A 22,709-nucleotide genomic window follows, 5' to 3' on the forward strand; every position below is an offset into this window, starting at 1 on the left:
AAGGAGCAACTACACTGTCTGCAAACTTTCTTTTATTTGTAAAATCATAAAACATACACAGCAAACAATGTTTTATCCACGTCTCCTGGGGCCACTTTTGTCCCATGTTGTTGTCTATTGTGGCGCCAAACTACTCAAGCTGCACAAGGCAGATCCAGCCATACGTGGGACCTGGACTGGTGGTTGTGGAGCCAAAGGTTCTCCCCAGACACATCAGAGCAAGAAGTGAAACAAGTCTGTTCTGTAATAACTTACCCTAGCGACGATTTATATTGTGCAATGTGCCCCATATTATATGCAGGCATTATCATATTCCATGCTCATAGAGGTCATTCAGTCATAGATGACGCATGCTCTGTTAGTGTTTAATGCATTGGTTGTGTGTTTATAGGCAATGTTGGACTGGTAGGTGGTAAAGCTGAGGAAATCCACCTGCTGGCCAAGCAGCAGTAATCAGGTGTTGCTGCTCACAGTGAAGTCTTGCTTGCTATAGGTTTCTATTAGTAGTAATAACACAGGGTTGCTGCTGCTTGGCCAACAGGTGGATTTCCTCAGTTTTTCCAGGTCCCAGTCCGACATTGTTTATAGGTAAAGCATTGTACTGTACATTTTGATGGATGTTGGGATGAATTATGGAGCTGCTGCTGTTTCCTTTACACAATGACTGTCATATTAATCTTTTGGCTTCAGCAGTCTCTGAATTTAAGCCGCATACACACACTAAGGGGCCATTCACACTTAAAAGCGCAAATCGCTGGCGATTTTTGCCGACGTTTTGCATGAGTGATTTTTCCACAATTTCACGCGGAAAAAATCACTAGACAGTGCAGCGATTTCTCTGTGATCGTGTTTAGCGTTTCTATAGCACTCAAATGCGATCGCCGGGAAATCGCCTGAAAATGGAGCAGGCTACGCGTTTGCGTTTAGCGCTTTTGGGCAATTTGCGTCAATTAGCGCAAATTGCCCAAGTAAGAACGGGCCCATAGGGCTTCATTACACTAGCGCTTTCAAAAGCGCTAGCATTTGAGCGTTTTGCCGAAATTGCCGGCAAAGCGCTCAAGTGTGAATGGGCCCTAAGGGCTTGTACAAACCTAAAACGTTTTGGTACTTATCCGTTAGCCGGGCGCATCCGGCAGGTGGCGCTAATTACTATTCCCCCTCCAGGCCGACATGGATAGTAGAGAAAGATGTAACTCTGGTGGCGTTTTGTCGCCACCTGCCGGATGCGCCCGGCTAACGGATAAGTACCAACGTTTTTGCCTATTTTTTAGTGCTGGTGATTTTTAAAATCACCCTAAAAATGCTTGTGCAATGATTCCTTATGGTACTGTTCATATGTGCTTTCCGCTGACCAAAGCGCTGCATGGACCATTTTTGGGGCGATTTTGCTATGATGGAAGGTAAAGGAAAAACACAAAATGCTCACAAAATCGCTGTATGCGGTGATTGCGTTAGCGCTTTCGTGAATAAATACATTGTATTTATTCATTTGCGGGTGAAAGAGTTCACTTCCTAATTGACGTCAGGACGTGAAAAAACAGAATCGCTCGGCAAAAACGCTTAGAAAAGCGCTTTATAAAAATCACAACGTGCAGGGAAGCACCGGGAGGCTTAAAAAAAAATCACTCACAAAATCCCAAAACACTGGCCTCAGAGATTGCGATTTTAGATGTGAACAAAGCCTAAGAAAAGACAAAAAACAAGTCCACGTTCCTTATGTGAATGCCCGAACTTTAGGCGATGAGCCTGAATTCTGCGCTTTTTCTTGTAACTAATCCTTGTGGCCAGTAGGGAATAGGATTGCCCTGCCTAGGAGATCTCATGGTGAAGCATGTGACCAGTTTGTAAAGTTCTGATTTGCTGGTCATGATCATGTGTTAAACCAGGAAGTCATCACAGCAAATCGGGACCTTACAAATCTATCAGCTGATCAAACTGATCACATGCTTGACCATGTGTTCTCCTAGGCAGGACCAATCCTAGTGGCCAGGGCTTAATCCAGCACTCTCCCTGTGACTATTGTCAGCGTGCACAGAGACCCCGATGTCTGCTGAGGTCGCGTAATGATCTGGCAGGCCGGACCTTGAAGCGATAATTGGCGGGTGAGTCCATTGTTTCCCTCCTCACCCTGCCTGCGGAAGCCACTTCTTCATTCCCAGGGTCCTCATCCCTCCTCCCTTCACAGACGCAGAACGCATGGTTTGGCTGTTGTCCAGCATTAGAGCTCCATGATGTGACCCCCTGGACCAAGTTCAATCTTGATGGGTGACACAGATTGAAGAGAAATCGTGTGCATGCATTTTTACACCTGGAATAAGCAGTGCGCTATGCATATGATCCGGTCGGCGCACTCTGCCGCAGGGTCATGTGATTGACTTTTTGTGCTTTGTGATGGGGTGGTCGGGCATCACACCCCAAACGCACAGGGCAGGTGTAAAATCGGCCTTATGGTAACCACACAATTTGTCTTTTATGTTTTGCAAACCTGCCAGTGATCTACTCCCCCTCACCTTGCTAAGCTCTAAACCTCTAATTGTATTCAGGGAGTTTATTGATCAAAGTGTCATCGAGAGCGGTGGTAGATTTTCAGCAAGGGGGAAGATTGGATTGACAGTTGACCGGTTTCATACTACACTGAGCATTAAAGGGCTAGGGCGGCAATGCTTGAATTGCTTCTTAAAATTTTTTTAATGGGATTTCTGCTGAGATTGAGTGGTGCAGTGAGTTGTATCGATCCCTACTTCCCAATCGGAATCCTGATGACCTGGATTAAGTAGTTTATGATGATCAGCAAACAAGTGAAATCTGCAGCACCTTGGACACTAGGGCAGTGCTGGAACTAGGCGACTTGACCCATAAAGACAGTAGAAAGGAGGAAGTTCCGCACAACTCAAGCAACTGTTGTTCCACTACATCCTGGAATGCATCGACTGGAGGCGTTCGGGCAGAGGATAGAAGGCTGCATTGCGGATGGGTACAGGCCTGACATCATCCACAGACACAATGGGCACAATCTCCGTGAGCAATTGCTCCAAGTGTAAAAGAGACTAAGTGTCCTTAAAAGTCTGGATGTCCGACAGACCCTACCTCTCCACCTCAGGCCGCCTCACCTCCACCGTCTCAGGCTCGAGAAAATGCTTCCTCAGAAGTACTGACCTGACAAATCTGTTAATGTCTCGGATAGTACTGAAGAGGTCAAAATGATGGGTTGGAGCAACAGAGAGACCCCGGGAAAGCAAAACAAACTCCTCTGATGTCAGAATGGTGGCAGACAAGAACACCACTGCATGTAAAGAATTGGAAGCAGAGGAGCCCCCGGGGACCCTCCGATTCCTCAAACCTGCTCGTCTGGTACAACCCTTTCATTTTCTTTCCTGTATTTCCTGGGTTTCTTGTAATAAGAGCGAGGAACAGGAACCTCACCGGTTTTTGGTGGAATAGTGGGAATAGAGGGAACCGCCATGCCACCAGAGGCACCCCGGTTTTCCTGACCTAAGGCATCCAACCACTCGGATTGGGAGTCAGAAGTCTCAGGAGAGCTAGCCTAAAGGTCACCTTCTTGGTTGGCTTAGGTTTGGGTTGATGAGGTAACTGTCTAGGGGACCTAGCGGTACTTTCCCAACGACAACCTTCGTAAACCACTCCCTTCCTATAATCCTCAACATCACGTGGATATTTAACACGCTTGGTGTCTGTGATTATAGACTCCAACTTTTCAATATTTTCTTTAAGCCTTTTGTTAAGCTCATCATGGAGCTGTAGTGTCAAATTTTGTCAGAGTCTCCTTAATCTCAGACACCTGTGCGCATAGGTCTACCAACCGTTGTTCCTCATAAACAATAATGAGCTTCATAAGTTTGAACCATCAGATAATATAGCATTCCATTCAACAACAAATTCGTCGGAATAGATAGTGGTGGGTACCTTCTTGATACGTGTTCCTCGTGGTATGATGTTATCAGCCACATACTGTTTGAGAGTAGTAAGGTCCCACCACACACGCGTTTCCTTCAGCATTATATTTTCAAGCTGTGTAAATGCCAACTTGAGAGTTGCATCTGATTGTATCGTAGAAGTCCCCAGCTGCCTAGAGAAGACTGCTGCAAATTTTGAAGTCCTTTCAGGATCATAAGCCAGGTTGCCCAGGGAAATGAGATGTGGGAGTTTTTCTCCCGTTTTCTTTATCTCCTCTTTCCCTCCACCCTCCTTTTTTGAGTGGGAGGGTGTGTCATTTGACCCACCTGTGTGAGGGGTGGGATTTAGACTTATATTGGTTGTACTTTTTAACATGAACTTGTGCTATGATTAAGGACCTGCAAAACCGAAACATGTCAGCTACCGAGCTGTACAGCTTTTACCTGTTTCAATAAAGTTGGGATTCAATTCAGCTATGGACTTTGTGCGGAACTTCCTCCTTTCTACGATCAGAAAATTCAACTAAAGTGTAGATTCTGGAATTTGCAGAGGTTAAAGGGAACCTGAAACGGGAGGGATATGGAGGCTGCCATATTAATTTCCTTTTAGGCAATACCAGTTACCTGGCTATCCTGCTGATCCTCTGCCTCTAATACTTCTAGCCATAGACCCCGAACAAGCATGCAGCAGACCAGGTGTTTCTAACATCATTGTCAGATCTGACAAGATTAGCTGCCTGCTTGTTTCTGGTGTGATTCAGACACTACTGCAGCCAAATAGATCAGCAGGGCTGCTGTAAAGGATTGCGGAGATGCCGCCGCACGGTATGGCCGCGGGGCGGCTGTCTCCGCGTTCAGACCGGCGGTTTCCGCACAGCAGCATGCGTCTGGTTTGTCTGAGCCTTCTAGTGCACACAGATGGAGAGCTACGCGCGCGCGCGCTGGGAGGCAGGACCTTTATGCCAGGAGGAGAGGGATCAGCTGATCAGGTTGGTCAGCTGATCCCAGCGCAGACTGTAATTGGCTGAGTAGCGCTGGGTGGCGCTGAGGAGCGCTGCACTATATATAGATCTCGCTGGTCAGTCTCAGGTTGTCTGCCGTTGTGAATACTTACGTGTGAGCACTCAGACCATAGTCAGATCCCACAGTGTGTTAGAACCAGGTGGACCTGGGAATTCACACTTAGCCAGATTACGCTTGTGTCATTAATGTGTTATACTTTAGACCAGTTCCAGGGTGTTGTGACCAAGGACCTCACACCCAAGCTTAGGAATACTGTGTCATTGCTGTGTTATACTTTAGACCAGTTCCAGGGTGTTGTGACCAAGGACCTCACACCCAAGCTTAGGAATACTGTGTCATTGCTGTGTTATACTTTAGACCAGTTCCTGGGTGTTGTGACCAAGGACCTCACACCCAAGCTTAGGAATACTGTGTCATTGCTGTGTTATACTTTAGACCAGTTCCTTTGTGTTGAGACCACGGACCTCACACTCTAGACTAGGCCTCTGCTTTATCTGTTATGACCAATTGCTCTCTCGACCTCTCTCCTGCTTTCTGATTCGGTACCTATGCATATCTGCCTACCTGTTGCCAAACCCTGCCTGTACCTGGTTACCGAATCAGCCTTCTGTCTCTGTACCTTATCTGCTCGTGTGTTGCCGACCTGGCCTGGCCGACCCTTCTGGCTGTCACTCATACCTTGAGTGTTCAGTCTGTCTGTACTACCTGTTACACTACCCCGCCAAGTGTCAGGTAGCTGCAGTGACCTCCTGTTCCTCAGAGAGGCCTCTCGGCAGTCCAGTCAGGGGCTCTATCCCTTAGGAGTCCTTTGGCTGCAGTATAGTCTGATTCCCAGTATTGCAGGGAATCACTGGCTCGCAGGTTATCTCTATCCCCTTTCCCAGGAGATAGTTCACACACAGCCAAGGGCCACCTGCTCCTCAGGTGGTCCATGCTCATTGTTATCTGCGTCTCCTGGCCCACTGGAGACAGCCTACTGTTGCACCAAAACACTTACACTTTATCAGGTGTCCAGAGGTTAGTCATACTTGTATTATTGGTGATTCTGCAGATCATCAATAATCGGGTATACGTCTGTATTGTTGGTGATACTGCAGTTCACCAATAATCAGATTCTCTCTGTGTGCTGACACCAATCGTTACAGCTGCCAGGCAATTGGCATTATTTAAAAGGAAATCAATATGGCAGCCTATATATACTTCTAGCTTCAGGTTCCCTTTAAACTAGCTGCCTATCAATGTAACCAGTGGTTTATTAATCAATTAATTAATTAAGCTGCCAGTTAATTAATCGAGAGCTCCCAAATTTGATTTGACCTCTGCAAAGTTCTGGTTCAGCCTCTGCAGATTCAGGTTCGTGTTGAACCAGAATTTGCATTCTGATTATCGCTATTAGTGATAAGCCACTCCAGGGAAATATTTCAGTGCTATATTCATATGAAATAATCTAATAATAATAAGTTTTAGCCAGAATGGTGCTATGGGGATGTTTTCGTTAGTGGAAGTTAATGAGTACATTTCTCATGCATAGATATGCTCTGTTAGAAACGTCCAGAAGCATATTCTTCATTAAGTCTACTGATAATGGTTTTATCAAAAACACTTTTAATTAAATATCGGCAAGATGAAACGTGCAGGTGTCTGAAGCCGACAAGTTTGGAATGCTTCAGGAATAGAAATTGTTGTTTTGAAAAAATTAAAATAAGGCTGGAAGCACACTGTTTTGAATCGTGTGCGTCTTTGACGCATAATGGAAAATGCACGTGAAATCGCACCTAATGAAAGTTTATGATGCTGATGGAGGCACTGAGCCTGCATCACTGTGCCACAGGGGCTCCCATATTTTGGCCTGAAGAAGCAGGACATTTTTTGTGAAACGTGTTGGAGTGTTTAATACATAAGTAGAACTGTTTTAGAAATGTGACTACCTGAATCATATAATCTGGAGTAAGTCCACCACAACCTCCTTTTTTTTTTAACCATAATTTAGTGTATTTTATTTTGTTGGCACCTCTGTTGACCCATGCCTCTTTGCATTGTGTCCTACACCCTTAAAAGATGACAGACCTAACCAGGAGGGGGGTTGTTGAGGTTAAGCACCACCAGTGGAGGGTTCTGTGTGAGAGTAGTGAGAAGTCAGGTCATAGCAAAATATCGATCAATTTTAACAATATTTTACTGGATGAATGAAGTAATACAATACTGGCAAATTTACAGATACTCTACTACCGCTATTCTGTGCTATTTTAAACTGGCGCCTTTGTCAAATGTGCGCTTGTTCAGGGTCTATGACAAAAAGTATTAAGCCTGGTTCACACTGGACAGATCAAACATTGATCCGTGAAACAGATCAGTTCTAATGGGCCGTGTCACATATATGAGCAATCTTTAATAAATAGTGTCACCACTGCAGGGCAGCAAAAAAATACTAACAAATTAGAGAAAAAGAACCCTCCTAATGAGGTGACCACTATAAATAAAGCAATGATGCAATGGCAATTTCAGTATATGCCAAGCTTTATTAAACAATGAATGACACTATTAAAACCATACAAAATCCCCATGCACTGTGGGTATACAGATCTCCTGATATTCCACAATACATAAATGTAGCCATACAATACTGTGATATATACCACTCTGGGCAAGTACCAGAAAAATATGATGTTGCAGTGACTAATCCTACTGCAACAAAAGTACTGGTGCCTAAGAAAAAAGTGCATACAGTGCCTAACTAATAATCTGTAACATACTAGTGAAAAAACATCAAAAAATCCAATTGAATAAATACATACAAAATGCAAAAAACTTTAAATGGTGAACCAATATCACTCAATGCTGCAGATACCAATGTGATGCCAATCTGTGTATAATCACCTAGCCCTTAGATAAGGGTGCGGTGCAAACAGGAAATATGATCCAGTATTGTGCCAAAATAAAACAACTGAAGTGTTTGAGGTGCTTACCCCGTGGGCTGCGGATCCAGGAGTGGGGAATACGCCTTACGCGCTTGCAGAGTTACATCTGCTTCAATGGAGGCCATTTAGCAGTTTTAATGGGCATCAGTTTTGGATCTGTGACCCTCGTTTGTGACCCATGCGACGGATGCATCGATCCAAAAAATGCATTGATCTGGAAAAATCGCTGCATATCCAAACTTCTGCTCCGTTTGGCGAAATGTGTCGAACAGATCTTTAAAGGGACTCCGAGCAGTGCAGAAACTATGGAAAGATGCATATCATTTTAAGGCTCTCTTTCTCCTCTTTCCAATGATATATAAACCGTCGCCCTACGCCTTTTTAGTTTTCTCCATTTTTGCGATCGAAATTGCCACGGCCGCGACTTCGATCGTGAAAATAGAGAAAACTAAAAGGCGTAGGGCGACGATTTAGGTGTCGTCAGAAAGAGGAGAAAGAGAGCTTTAAAATGATATCCATCTTTCCATAGTTTCTGCACTGCTCTGAGTCCCTTTAAGGTTTTAACCTAGCAATGTGAAGGTATCTTATTGATTAACAAAGAATTTGTTCACCTCTGCTAAAATCAGGACCACTTGTGAGGCCAACGTGAAGTGGGCCTTAGAAGCAGATGATTAGCAACGCTGCCAGGCAATGTGCATTATTGAAAAGGGAATAAATATGGCAGCCGCCATATACCTCTCAGGTCAGATGTCCTTGGGCTCTCTCCAGTTTTCTCTCCCCACTTTTTCTAGCTTGTAATAACGTTGTGTCTCTTAAAGAGAATCTGTATTGTTAAAATCACATAAAAGTAAACATACCAGTGCGTTAGGGGACATCTCCTATTACCCTCTGTCACAATTTCGCCGCTCCCCGACGCATTAAAAGTGGTTAAACAGTTTTTAAAAGTTTGTTTATAAACAAACAAAATGGCCACCAAAACAGGAAGTAGGTTGTTGTACAGTATGTCCACACCTAGAAAATACATTCATACACAAGCAGGCTGTATACACCCTTCCTTTTGAATCTCAATAGATTATTTGTGTGTTTCTTTCCCCCTGTTCTCATGCACTGAAGTTTCAGGCTGCTCGTTTCTTCCTGCAAACAGCTTTGCCCTTGTCTGAATTTCCTCAGTATGTGAAAGCCCAGCCAGCTCAGAGGACGATTTATCCAGCTTGTAAAAGATAAGAGAGAAGAGAGAAGCTGCACTAATCTAAATAACACACAGGCAGTGTGCAGAGAGGGGCCTGGAAGGGGGAGTTCATAGCAGAACCACAACACTGAAGAACTTGGCAGCCTTCCAGACACAGGCTGACAAGTCTGACAAGAGAGAGATAAGTTGATTTATTACAGAGACTGTGATAGTAGAACGTGCTGCAGTAAGCCAGAACACATTAGAATAGCTTTTTGAACTTGTAGGATGATAAAAAACAGGATGCAATTTTTGTTACGGAGTCTCTTTAAGGTGCACATTAATAGTACAAATTTTTCATTGGATGCGATCTTTTGATGCACTTTTTACGATCGAAAGTAATCGGAAGGTAATTATGGATTGTTCCCATAAGCAGGTCGATTAGGGCATTTTCTCTCTTCATATATGATCGTAAAAATCCAAATTTCAGTTCAACAGAACCTTAAAGGGACCCTGAGCCGACCCGTAAAATCTGCACTTACCTGGGGCTTCGTCTCGCCCCCCGTAGCCTGCGAGGTCCTTCGGCATCCTCTGGGTCCCTTCCGTGGTCCAACTGGCGGCCCCATTAGTGCAGTGACTTTGAGCAAAGTTGTGCTCAACTGCACATGCGCAGCCCGTCCGCACACCCAGCTCAATCATGTGCTCGACGCCGTAAGGGGACCCAGAAGATGCCGAGGGACCTGGAGCAAGCCCCAGGTAAGTCCAGATTTTCATTTTTAGGGGTCTGCTCAGGGTCTCTTTAACATTCTCTGAATAATGCACCTGGATCGAGCAGACAAATCAGTTGTCCGGAATCTTCTCAGACTTCTGGCTACATATGCTTGTTTCAGGAGACTCCCTGACACTACAGGAAAGATCATCATGACAGCCACACAGTTCACATTCTTCTAAAAGGGAATGGCAGTGGCACCCTTCAAGAGAACCCGAGGTGGGTTTGAAGAATATTATCTGCATACAGAGGCTGGATCTGCCTATACAGCCCAGCCTCTGTTGCTATCCCAAACCCCCCTAAGGTCCCCCTGCACTCTGCAATCCCTCATAAATCACAGCCACGCTGCTGACAAACAGCTTGTCAGAGCTGGCTGTGTTTATCTCTATAGTGTCAGTCTGCTACTCTCCTCGCCTCCTGCAGAACTCCAGTCCCCGCCTGCATCCCTTCCCTCCCTGCTGATTGGAGGGAAGGGACGGGGGCAGGGACCGGAGTTATGCAGGAGGCAGGGGAGCAGCTGAGACTGACACTACAGATGTAAACACAGCCTCACAGCACGGCTGTGATTTATGAGGGATTGCGGAGTGCAGGGGGACCTTAGTGGGGTTTGGGATAGCAACAGAGGCTGGGCTGTATAGGCAGATCCAGCCTCTGTATGCAGATAACATTCTTTAAACACACCTCAGGTTCTCTTTCACATTCTTTTCACAGCAGGTGTTCTTTAAAATGACCAGTTAGATGTAGCAGCCGATTGCGGATCACGTCATCTTTGCACCTGATCCGCTCCAAGCCTGACTTAGGCTCTGCCATAGACCATAATGTTTATACGGCTGTGGTTGTGCAGGGCGGTTTGGCCCGAGCCAATATTTCCCCTTGGATAGGAGTCTCTCCTATAATTGATTCCTGCTGTACATGAATGCTCGCCTGCCTAGGTCAGTGGTGCGGAATGCAGCCTCTCTGCGGCAGATTGATGATAATCTCCTGCTGGGCTGTGCAGGAAGAGCTGAGCAGCCTGGATAGCAGGATCTGCACATCGCTCACTGGCCTCTACTTATACCGTAAAGAATGCTTCCAGGAACCATTAAATAGAAGTATCTTCCAGCCAAGTTATATCACCTTCCAACACATTCTTTTTTTCTCTTTCCTTATGATCTACTTTAAAAAAGAAATCACGTAAGTCTTTTTTACCCTAAAAAGTTAAAGGACAACTGAGGTGACATGTGACATGATGATATAGACTTATATCGATAGTGCCAAGCACACAAATGACTATGCTGTGTTCCTTTTTTTTCTTCCTCTGCCTGAAAGAGTTAAACAATAAGGTATGCAAGTGACAGTTTCTGTCCGGGTCGGGACCGGGTCGGACTTTAGCATAACCCTTGCTGATAAGGAATTACAGCCATAAAACACTTTCCTGGCCGTAAATGGCTTCTGAAAGCAGGAAAGAGATAAAAAGGGTTAATACTTCATAGATTTGAGCTCTGGCATACTTCAGTGAATGTGTCATTGAGCAGAGACAATGAAACTGTAAAAACTCAAAAACTGCATTTGAATATAAAATAGAACTGTGGGATATCTAAAAAAGTAATTTTTATGAGGAGGTACAATTGTTTATCTTATAAGTTTATGTTCACCTTGGATGTCCTTTAAAGCAAACCTGTAAAGTAAAAAAAAAGGATACTTACCCAAGTAATGGGAAGCCTGTGGACGGTCCAGAGCCTTCCCTTGTCCTCCTCAACCCCACCACTGTTAGCTAGGACTGTGGCAGCGCTCTAGTCTGTGTACGAGCCTTGGCGTATTACGCCTGTGTGAGTACGGTCATGCTTGCGCACGGAGGAAGAAGCTGCACACGAGTGTCTGTGTGCTACTTTGCAGCTATGAACTGTAACTGCGCATGTGCAGTACAGCCATGCAGGTACACAGACGGGAGTGAGGCCACAAGAATATATCCAGCAAGCTCTTGTCAGATATGTTTAGAGGGACCCTACGGCATCGAGGATGATCTGGGAAACACCTGGATTTGTACAGACTTCCCTCTGCTGTGGTGACCTTTTTTTGTCATCGTAGAGTAGGTTCACTGCAGCATACAGACACTGAAAAATGGTTGCCTGGAACAATTCCTGCCCCTTGGTCTATTTGGTAAGATAAAATATGCATAGGGGCTTAGAGAAAATGAAAGCCGGGCCCCACCACCTGAAGCAGTGATATGAAGTGCAATAAAAATGGCACCCACTAAATAGTGGAGGCTGGGGCCGCCCACCATGTGAACTTTGGCTACCAATAGTGGGTGTGAAGCGACCGCTATTTGTAGCTGCAGTTTGTATAGCAGGCGGCCTTGGCACCCGCTGTTTAGTGGATGCCCATTTTTGTCCCGTGTGTGTGGGGGGAGGGGGGTTAAGGTTAGGCGCCAGAAGGTGGAGTTATTAGTTTTGAGGGGTTATTAGTTGTCCAGGGGATGTATTAGTAGTTTGGTGGGGGGTGATGGTTATTAGTTGTTGGGGGAAGTGGTTTTTAGTTGTAGGGAAGGTTATTAGTAGTCCGGGGGCAGGGGGGAGTTAATTGTGGGGGGTGTTATTAGTTTTTTGGGGGAGTGGTTATTAGTTGTGGGGGGGTTATTAGTTGTTTGGAGGGGGGGTTATTAGTTGCGCATCGGGGGAGGGTTCTGTGTGAGAGTAGGGAGAGGTTAGGTCATAGTGAAATATTGTCAAATATTGCTGATAGTGGAATATCAGTACATTTTCCGATATTCCACTACCGCTATAATAAGCGCCCTTAACCAATTGTTTTTTCTGGTTTATGCCACGCCCAAATTAGCGCGCTGTGTTTTGAAATGTACGCCCACCACCTGCCGCTGATGTCTTTGTTTGGGGATCCGCCTCTGGTCAGCAACTTCAGAGACGTGAAAAGTTCCTATTCGGCCCTCACTTATTTTTTGGTTACTATTAATATTTGGTTTCTGTGGAACTCGATTTGTGCTGCAGGCAACTTTGAAATATCACGATTAGATGACTGTAGCAAGCCCAGAAATCTGATTGGGACATCTCTCATATCACTCATTACCTGGGATAGACAAGACAATGGAAACAGGAAACAGCCACGCCTCTCTGGTGACAGAGTGCAGTAACAGCACATGGGATTGGGAATCCAGATACTTATAAGTACACATTTATGAGTCCAAGGCAAAGCATCAGTGTTATCACCAGGAATCTGGGATTTTGTTAGATCAGAAATGGCAGCCTTATTACTTCTCTCAGCCCTGATTAGCTGTAGACATTAAAAAGCTGACCTGAACTCAGAACTTCCTCTCTGCTCTAAAAAATAAGCAACAGCATAATAACTTTGAATAAAAAATTTCTATGTTACTGCTGACACAAATCCTGCAATCCATCTGGAGTGTGTTTACTTCCTGCTGTCATGGAAGCAGACATAGGGTTAACATCCTGTGTTTACAAATTAGCTGCTCTGCTCAGACAGCCAGCTGACACAGCTGAGAGATCAAACTACAGTTGTGATTAGCCACAGATGAGGGGGATTAGACAGGCTAAACTCTCTAAATACATACAGGGTGCATTTATCTCTGTTTTGCCTTCTGTCCTGTGCAAGAGTTCAGGTCCACTGTATAGGACCACTATCGTGAAAACGTATATAAATAATATGAAAATACCTACATATATAAAATGTACCTTTCTCCTAGAGTAAGAATCACTATAACTTTTTCCCATGTTGTTGAGGCATGGGACTTACTTGCAACGCTTTGGCAGTGCTGCAACGGTGGAACCATCGGAGTGATCGCATATTGCTGCATGCAGCATTTTGTGTTGCAATCACACCAGTGGCTGCAGAACCAAAACGCAATTGTTCCAAGAATTACGCTCAAAATCATGCAATTCTACAAATTTTGGAAATTGCGGGTACCTTGCAAGTCTTTGCAAAGCACTGCCACTGCCCGTACAGTAGTGACAAAAAGCTGATGGATCTGACAGATTTTGGACTAGTAGTCAATCTCCTCATGAGATATTCTTAATGTTACCTATATTCTTTACAAAAGGAAAGCCAGCTTCCCTACTTGTTTTGGCAGTTGGACTGGGCAACCTACAGTTCAGTAAGTACTTTAGTAAATAAAGAAATAACTGAGAATCCCCCATGAGGAGATGGACTAGTTCAAAACCTGACAGATTTGTGAGACTTTCCCATTTACTGTTAAATGACAGCGACATAGATGAAAAAAAAAATGTATACTGTTTTACTCTGGGATAAATTTACAGTGGTATTTTAAATGTTGGAATTTTTATTATTTGTTTTATTGGCAGCCAATCAAAACGCAGGAGCCTCCAGAGAAATAGTTTGGCAAAACGTTCTCCTCACCTCCGCTCACGCACACATACCCAAAAAGCTTTCTTTGCAAGGCAGCGTGCTGGCTTAGCATGTAGTGTATGCAGACCGCGCAGCATATTGAAAGCAGTCGGTGAATGGAATGTGTTTTTCACTTAGCGAGAATCAATATTATCTGTGTTGCTACGACAAAAGACCAACTGACTTGAAAATGACATTCAGCCCGCCCCCCTTTGCCTGGAAACGCAGCACGTCCGACTGCTGCGACCGGCGGTCACTGTGTCAGAGGTCAGTGCTTTTAACGTTGAATTGTCTCAGCACTTAGCAGGTTAGGTTGACCTCTGAAGATTTGACCTTCGGCGTGTCATATAGTTGCCCAGCTGCAGCAGCGGTGTAGCCAGGAAGGCCGTCACGCTGTCCGTGCCGCGGCGTTCCCATGAACTTGACATCTGATAGGCTATCTGCGAGAGATATTGAATCAGCTGAATGATGGGTGATCAGCTTCAGTAGCCTTCAGTGATGTTTAGGTCAAATTCACTGGAACATTCAGCCGCAGATTGCTGCCATCCCTTGCCACATAGGCTAACCTTTGCACTCCAAATGTCCCACCTGCAAACAGTGCTGTCCAACAAGAAACAGGATAAATCCATTTTTTTGTTCATGTATTTGCTATGGACATCAGTGCTTCACAAAACGTTTTCTAAACCAATGGTTCCTGAAGTGACGTGACATGATGAGACAAACATAGTTACATATAGCACTAGTCCCGCTTAGGGATGAGATGCAAATATATCCGAGTTTATGCAAATTTACTGGATGTACATTTTTATGCAAATATATGCAGCTTGAAAATGGACCAATCAAGTTGCACTCAGGTTTAAATTGATTGGTCCATTTTAAAGGATACCCGTGACCCTCACTGATAAGAAATTCTCCTTTTTTTTTACCTCTTTCTTGCTCTCAGAAGCCATTTTCTGCTAGGAAAGTGTTTTATATTTGGAATTTCTTACCAGTGAGGGTCACACTGTAGTCACTACCTGTCTTAGGCCTAGTGCACACCAGAGCGGTTCTGCTGCGGTTTGCGATCCGCTTGCGGGTGCGGATCCGCTAGGGTAATGTATTTCAATAGGCTGGTGCACACCAGAGCAGGAGGCGTTTTGCAGAAACGCATACTCCTGGGCTGCTGCAGATTTTGGATTGCGGAGGCGTTTCTGCCTCAATGTTAAGTATAGGAAAAACGCAAACCGCTCTGAAAAACGGCACTTCAGAGCGGTTTGCCAGGCGTTTTTTGTTACAGTAGCTGTTCAGTAACAGCTTTACTGTAACAATACATGAAATCTACTACACCAAAAACGCTTCACAAAACCGCAAAATGCTAGCTGAAACGCTACAGAAAAATAAGAAAATGCGTTTCAAAATCTGCTAGCATTTTGCGGATCTGCTAGCATTTTTTGGTGTGCACCAGGCCTCAGTCAGGGCTGAGTCAGCCACTTGCATACCTGATATTTAACTCTTTCAGGCAGAGAAGGAAAAGAAAAGGAACACAGTATAGTTATTTGTGTGCTAGGCACTGTACATACACATGTCTATCTCATGTCACATGTCAGTTCAGGTATCCTTTAAGGGCTGGAACCCACTGAAATCCGCAAACGCAAAACGCAACCGCTAGTGTTTTGTCTGAGCGGTTTGCAAGCGGATTCATGCACGTTTTCGGTCGCGTTTTGCAACAGTGTATTTTTTTGCTCAGCTGTTGTGTAGTGTTTTGCGTTTCGCGTTTTTATCCTGATTGGTCCTGTGAATTATTTTTAATTTTGTTACAGTGTGCTGAACCGCAAAACGCTAGCAAAACCGCTCAGTTTAGGTTTTGCTGAGCGTTTCTGCTAGCGTTTCAATACTTTACATTGTAGCGCTAACGCTCCCAAAATGCTGCAGGCCCTGCGTTTGCGTTTCTGGGAAACGCAAACGCTCCTGTGGAAGTTGCCCCATCCATAGCGTATCGCAGCGCTGACAAAATGCTCAAAAAACCGCTCTTGTGGGTTCCAGCCCTATAGCTGCATAAAGTTGCTTAAAATTTGACATAAATGTGCATAAGCTTGGAAATATTTGCATAGCATTGATCATCCTTAGCCCTAAGACATTTTCTAAAGACCCTTTCTGTTTTCCTATACAGCAAGTGTTAAAACATGAAAAAATTAGGCAAACAGAGTCAAATTTACCTGGATACCCTGAAAAGTAAATAAAAGGCAAAACACTTATCTGTCAGGAAACACTGCTGATAAGGTTTTGGTGCTGAAACAGAGTCCCTTGTATATAATTGTTAGCACCTCAAACAGTCCAGTGATTGGCTTGCAGGCGTTGACACTCCCATCTGGTAGTTTCTGTTATAAGTGGCTGTGTTTTTCACATGCACAAAAAAGGCAAGGCAAAGTAATGTATTTCAATAATCCTTGATATAAATGGACATGAATCGGGTGTTAGTTTTCTCACTCATTATGTAGGCAACACGGTGGTGTGGTAGTGAATAGCACTCTTGCCTTGCAGTGCTGGATCCCTGGTTCGAATACCAGCACTATCTTCAGAGAGTTTGTATGTCCTCCCCATGTCTGTGTGAGTTTCCTCCGGGCACTTTTGTTTCCTCCCATATCCCAAAAACATACAGATTTTGCTTAGTGCCCTACTTCAGTGTCGGAGTTGGCCTTTCATTGCTGCTGTGCCATCTTTGGACTACCGTTACTTTTAGGTAGTTAGGATAACTGTATAGTTCAACATGTTCTATTGCTATATGGAGGGGCAGAGGACCAATGGAATAACGTCAGGAGGCAGACAGGAAAAAAGCTCTCGGCCATGCCATGGCATCGGGGGGGCATCAGGCTTGCTGTACACATGCTCCAGGCCGGATTTACCATAAGGCACTGTAGGCACGTGCCTACAGGCGCCTGACCATGGAAAGGTAGCTCACTCCCCTTCCTGAGTGCCGCCCTCTTTTCTTCTCTATGTAGAGTCCTGAGCAGATCATAAATGAGAGGTTACTCACCCTGCTCATGGCATCCCACTGATAAGATCTACCTCCTGTCTGGGGTTCCTCTATCTACCTAATACTTGGGGGCGCCTCTAGCTGCTTAATATTGAGGGTACTTCTGGGTTCCTAATACTAAGAGTCACCTGTAGCTACCTATGATGGGCAAGGGAAACAAGAGAGAAGTCACAGCTGGGACAGCCAGCATACTTGCGGTGCGGTTCAGCGGGCGTTTATAGGGGCATGGAGGGTGAAGTCTAATGTGCCAGGACGTCTGTGCCTATAGGCTCCTGTGATATAAATTCAGGCCTGCATACACTAGATTCTCAACACAGGCGGTCTTTATCAGCTGCCTCGTCCGTCAACAGACCTTTGTTAAACATCTAGTGCAGGATCACTGCATTACTTTCATATTTTCAATGGGGACCCTCAGGGATCTCTGGAGAGTGCTGAGTAAATCAGGCTCTATCAATAGAAGTATGACATACAATCTACAACATGATGCTCTCCACTAGGTAGACAATACCTCACTCCTGTTCTGAACTTCCCTCTTCCTTCCCGACCACCTTGGCTTTAGTCAAACATCTCTGAAGGGTTTGGTTAAAAGCCAAGTGATTGTATTCAGGAAGGAAGGAGGAAGTTCTGGAGTGGATTATTGTGTACCTGCGGGACTGGGTCCCTTTGGAGAGTATGGTATCACATGCTAGTTATGAATTGTCTCAGGTAGGGACAGGATGTCTAGAAACTAAACAGGTTCTATTTCTAAATTAGCTTTTGGCCTGGATTCCACTGATGCCTACCCTGCTGTTAGCTACAGAGTGTAGTTATAAACTTGCTCCCTTTGTAATGACTTAAAGTGGACCTGAACTCTTGCAGAAGGAAAACATAGAGAAATGCACCCTGTATGTATTTAGAGAGTTCAGCCTGTTTAATTCCCCCTCATCTGTGTCTTATCACCAATTGTAATCTGATCTCTCCTCTGTACCACATGACTGCCTATGGCAGAGATGGCAGACAAGCTCATTTAAAAGCAATGACTGTTAACAATATGTCTGCTTCTATGAATCAGGAGAAGAAACACTGCAGATTTATTTTAGGATTTATGTCGGCTGTAACTAAGAAATGTTTTTTGTTTAAAGGTTATGATGCTGTTGCGTATCTTTTAGAGCAGAGAGAATGTTTTGAGTTTAGGTCCGCTTTAAAGTACACTTGAAGTGAGGGAGATAAGGGGCTTGATTCACAAAGCAGTGCTAACCTACTTAGCACGTCTAATGTCTTTAGACGTGCTAACCAGGGTGCTAAGTAGGTTAGCACCGTATTTCTCAATCAGATCGTGCGCAAAGTTTTACGCACGCAAATTCCTATGCACGCGCTAAGTCCCATAGGCTTTAATGGGCACTTCGCGCGGAGCGCCCTGCGCTCTGTGCAGTGCGCATGTAAATTTTTACGCGCATACAGTTTTGCGTGCGAAAAGCTGGTTTAGACGTGCTAAGGAGGTTTTCACAGGTGTGCTAACAGTTAGCACCGCTTTGTGAATCAAGCCCATGGAGGCTGCCATATTTTATTTCCTTTTAAACAATACCAGTTGCCTGGCTGTCCTGCTGATCTATTTGCGCGCAGTAGTGCCTGACTCACACACCTGAAACAAGCATGACTTCAGTCAGAGCACCTGATCTGCATGCTTGTTCAGGGTCTATGGCTAAGGCTGCTTACACACCAAGACGTTACAGGCGCACGTTAGTGCGCCTGTAACGCTCCCCCAACGCACAGCAATGTAACACAAGTGGGCTGTTCACACAGCCCACGTTGCGTTACATGTAACGCTGCACGTTCTCCGGAAAGTGCAGCATGTTACGGCGTTGGAGCGGCTTTTGCCGCGTTAGACTGTTTGCACATGCGCAGTGGGGGGCGGAGAGGAGGCGGGGAGAGCCAGCTACAGTAGCCGCGCACATGGCTACTTAATATTCACTGCACTGGCGGGTGCTGATTGGCCGGCGGGACCACGTGATGCGGAGTGTCTCGCTCCGCATCACGTGGACCCGCTGGCCAATCAGCGCCACTCTGGGAGACATTATAGGAATCGAGCCGCCTAACGCGGCTCACTCTACCGTCGGCTCTTGCAGCACCATACGTTGTGTTAGGTGCACGTTATGCGACCTTAACGTAGCACCTAAAGCAACGTCTTGGTGTGCAAGTAGCCTAAAAGTATAAAGGTGCGTACACACATGCGACTAATAGTCGTTTGAAACGATCGTTCCCCGATCGTTTCAAACGACGATCGTTTAAAAAAAATCAGCCAACGACTATTAAGTCTAACGACGGACGAGCTAGATCGTTAAAAACGAATGATCTAGCTTGGCGGATTTTTCCAACGACGATCGTTTGCAAGAGTAGTACATCGTTGGAAACGGTCGTTCGTACTAGGCTTGACATGCGCATTTCACTATTTCTTCATGGAACTTTTCATTTTTATGCGCAGGCGCAATAGTTGCTTTTACGTGATGTAACGTTTGTTCTAACGATCTGATCGTTACACACCTTTTAAAACTAACTTTACTTAGGTTGTTCTTTCATCAATTAAAAGTTCGTTCGTCGTTGACAACGAACGATCGTTGTCGCATGTGTGTATGTAGCTTTAGAGGCAGAGGAATAGCAGGACAGCCAGGCAATCTGCATTGTTTAAAAGGAAATAAATATGTCATTCTCCATATCCCTCTAAGTTCAGGCGTGCTTTAAAGAGAATCTGTATTGTTAAAATCGCACAAAAGTAAACATACCAGTGCGTTAGGGGACATCCCCTATTACCCTCTGTCACAATTTCGCCGCTCCTCGCCGCTTTATAAGTGGTTAAAAACAGTTTTAAAAAGTTTGTTTATAAACAAACAAAATGGCCACCAAAACAGGAAGTAGGTTGATGTACAGTATGTACACACATAGAAAATACATTCATACACAAGCAGGCTGTATACACCCTTCCTTTTGAATCTCAAAAGATAACTTGTGTGTGTCTTTCCCCCTGCAGCTATCTTCCACTGAAGTGTCAGGCTGTTTCTTCCTGTAGAGTGCCGACAGCTCTGCCTGTATGTAATTCCTCAGTATGTGAAAGCCCAGCCAGCTCAGAGGAGGATTTATCCAGCTTGTAAAAGATAAGAGAGAAGCTGCCCTAATCTAAATAATACATAGGCAGTGTGCAGAGAGGGGCCTGGAGGGGGGAGATGCATCACAGAACCACAACACTGAAGAACTTGGCAGCCTTCCAGACACAGGCTGACAAGTCTGACAAGAGAGAGATAAGTTGATTTATTACAGAGATGGTGATAGTAGAACGTGCTGCAGTAAGCCAGAGCACATTAGAATAGCTTTTGGAACTTGTAGGATGATAAAAAACAGGATGCAATTTTTGTTACGGAGTCTCTTTAAGTTTGGAAAATGGTGCTGTACATGAAATATTTGAGAGCGTTCCGTAGGTTTTAAGATGGTGCATACAGGGTCTACAATGAGCCTCCTTGACCACCTGCATGGGTGCAGGCCAGGAAAACCAACATGGAGCACATTCTAAAGAGGGCGGGGCGTAAAACCCTTACCTCCACTTACAGGAGTCTATGGTCCTTGGTGGAGTTCTTCTTTTAATGAAGAGTAGTGTGCAGTAAAGATAATTTGTGCTCGGGACAAGCATATAGAGGTTTTCTTTTTTCCTTGCCCATTACTTATTATTCTGTATTTATATCGCACCGTCATCTGTACAGAGAAACAAAACAAACATGGATGCATAAAAATACAGACGCTGGTACATAATACAGAAGTGATAAACAATATAAAAAGTTATAGGGATAACCATATACTGATTAAAGGAAGTGTTCAGCAACTTACAAAACACAAGAGGGAGGGAGCCCTGCCCTTGTGCATAGCTCCCAACCATCCCTTTTCTGGAGGGACAGTATTTTATGCTACACCAGGTGGGGGGCTAATCAACAACATATGTATCCAGCATCAGACAATACCTGCCAGTGCCAGATACCGGGCACTTGCTGTATATGTTTGTTTTCTTTTTAATTGTCTCTCTAAACTTTATTCTCATTCTTTAAATCTATATATTTTGTACTTTCCAAAATTTGTTATAAAATAAAAGTAGTGACAACAGAAATTGGTTGGAATGCTAAAAGGACATCCTTTTGCTTATGAATTCTGTGTGATATGCATGACGAGGAGTGTGGCTGTATAAGATAATGATTTGTATGTGTAGTACAGCTAAGAAATAGAACATTAGTAGCAAAGAAAAGAGAGTCTCAGATTGTTTTCCAGTACAGGAAGAGTTAAAAAAAAACTATGCAAAAGAGCTTCTCTAAGCTATTCGACCCAACTTGGGTGGAATACAGTCCTCTTTTCTGAAGCATTTAGACAGCCAAGAAACAGTGAGAGAGAGCTTGAGATAAAGTTCTACTGCAGGGAAGTTCAAAGGGGCATTATTTCTGCTTTGTTTTGTTTAGTTTTAAGAGTGTGGTCTTAAAACTGCAACTGTGACAGTATGATGCAATGTTATAAAAAAAAATAAGCTATATAACTGATCATACAAATATGAGACTCTTCTTTGCTACTAATGTTCTATTCATTATCTGTACTGCACATACAATTCGTTATATCATAAGGGTTTTTTTTGAAACAGGATTGCTTTAATAGTGAATGTGGTCAGTTCTGGCCCTTTGTGTCTCATGTGTTCCTCAGTCAGTTTTTGTATCTTTTCCAAATATCTCTTATCGTCACTCTCCTTTGAAGTTGGATCTGGTGAGCCTGGCTTCCCACGGAGCTCTGCCAAGGTCACAGATCTCTGCCAAGGTCACAATGAAGCCCTTATTCAGTCTGCTGATATGAATTCAGTGAAGCAGGTGCTTGTAGTCACCCCAGTGTCACATGATTGTGTGCTGGGATACAGAGACAGCGCTGATCCTGTCCATCCTCTCACAGCTTCCTGTTGCTTTCTCAGAACTGGCAGGCAAGTGCCTCATATACATTTAGCAGTCCCTGTTCTCCTCTTTCTGAGCACACGCTGCCAGATATCCCTCCACAGAGGACACTTCCTTTTTGTGGCTTACATAATGACGGCTTTGAGAAAAGCTTCTGTTTTTAGTAAGCTCTTTATAAAGAAGTACAGGAAGGAAGTGGTCAGCTGGTCAGGGATGAGGTGAGCATCTGGAGACATGGCAGGAGGTCCCCTGAGGAAGACCCGGATGACAGCGTTACATGAGACCCGGATGGGCAGCGTACTGAGAATGGGGTGACACTACAGTCAGAATGTATTACTCTTTCTGTGCCAATCAACGTGCCAAATCCAATTCTGGGCACGGTCCAAACGTGCTTGCCGAAATAAACGGATTCTGGTCCTCACATATATAAACATATTTAAAAATTTCCTGAAAGCGTTTTACGGTTTACTTCAGACTAGTTTCACACGGAGGGCTAAACTGTGTGCTCGTCAGGAAGTTCAGCGGCCTGCCGCCCAGCGGAAGTCTTCTGGATGCAATTTAAGATCTCTGGAGCGAAAAAATAACTTATGATACGAGTTGTATGTTTA

The 22,709-nt window shown here is 44.5% G+C and overlaps 1 protein-coding gene and 1 long non-coding RNA gene across 3 annotated transcripts in view; one reads left to right on the forward strand and one right to left on the reverse strand.

Annotated features, from left to right (window-relative positions):
• The window catches only part of MGLL (monoglyceride lipase), a 124,211-nt gene that overhangs the window by 12,054 nt on the left and 89,448 nt on the right, over positions 1–22,709 (forward strand). The gene's annotated exons all lie outside the window — the stretch shown is intronic.
• LOC137532331 (uncharacterized) overlaps positions 20,538–22,709 on the reverse strand; it is a 106,160-nt gene continuing 103,988 nt past the window's right edge. The window contains exon 3 of the long non-coding RNA XR_011023910.1: positions 20,538–20,878. This is a non-coding gene — a long non-coding RNA (uncharacterized lncRNA). The remainder of the gene's footprint in view (positions 20,879–22,709) is intronic.

The sequence above is a fragment of the Hyperolius riggenbachi genome, chromosome 9 (assembly GCF_040937935.1).
Source record: "Hyperolius riggenbachi isolate aHypRig1 chromosome 9, aHypRig1.pri, whole genome shotgun sequence".
Lineage (NCBI taxonomy): Eukaryota > Metazoa > Chordata > Amphibia > Anura > Hyperoliidae > Hyperolius > Hyperolius riggenbachi.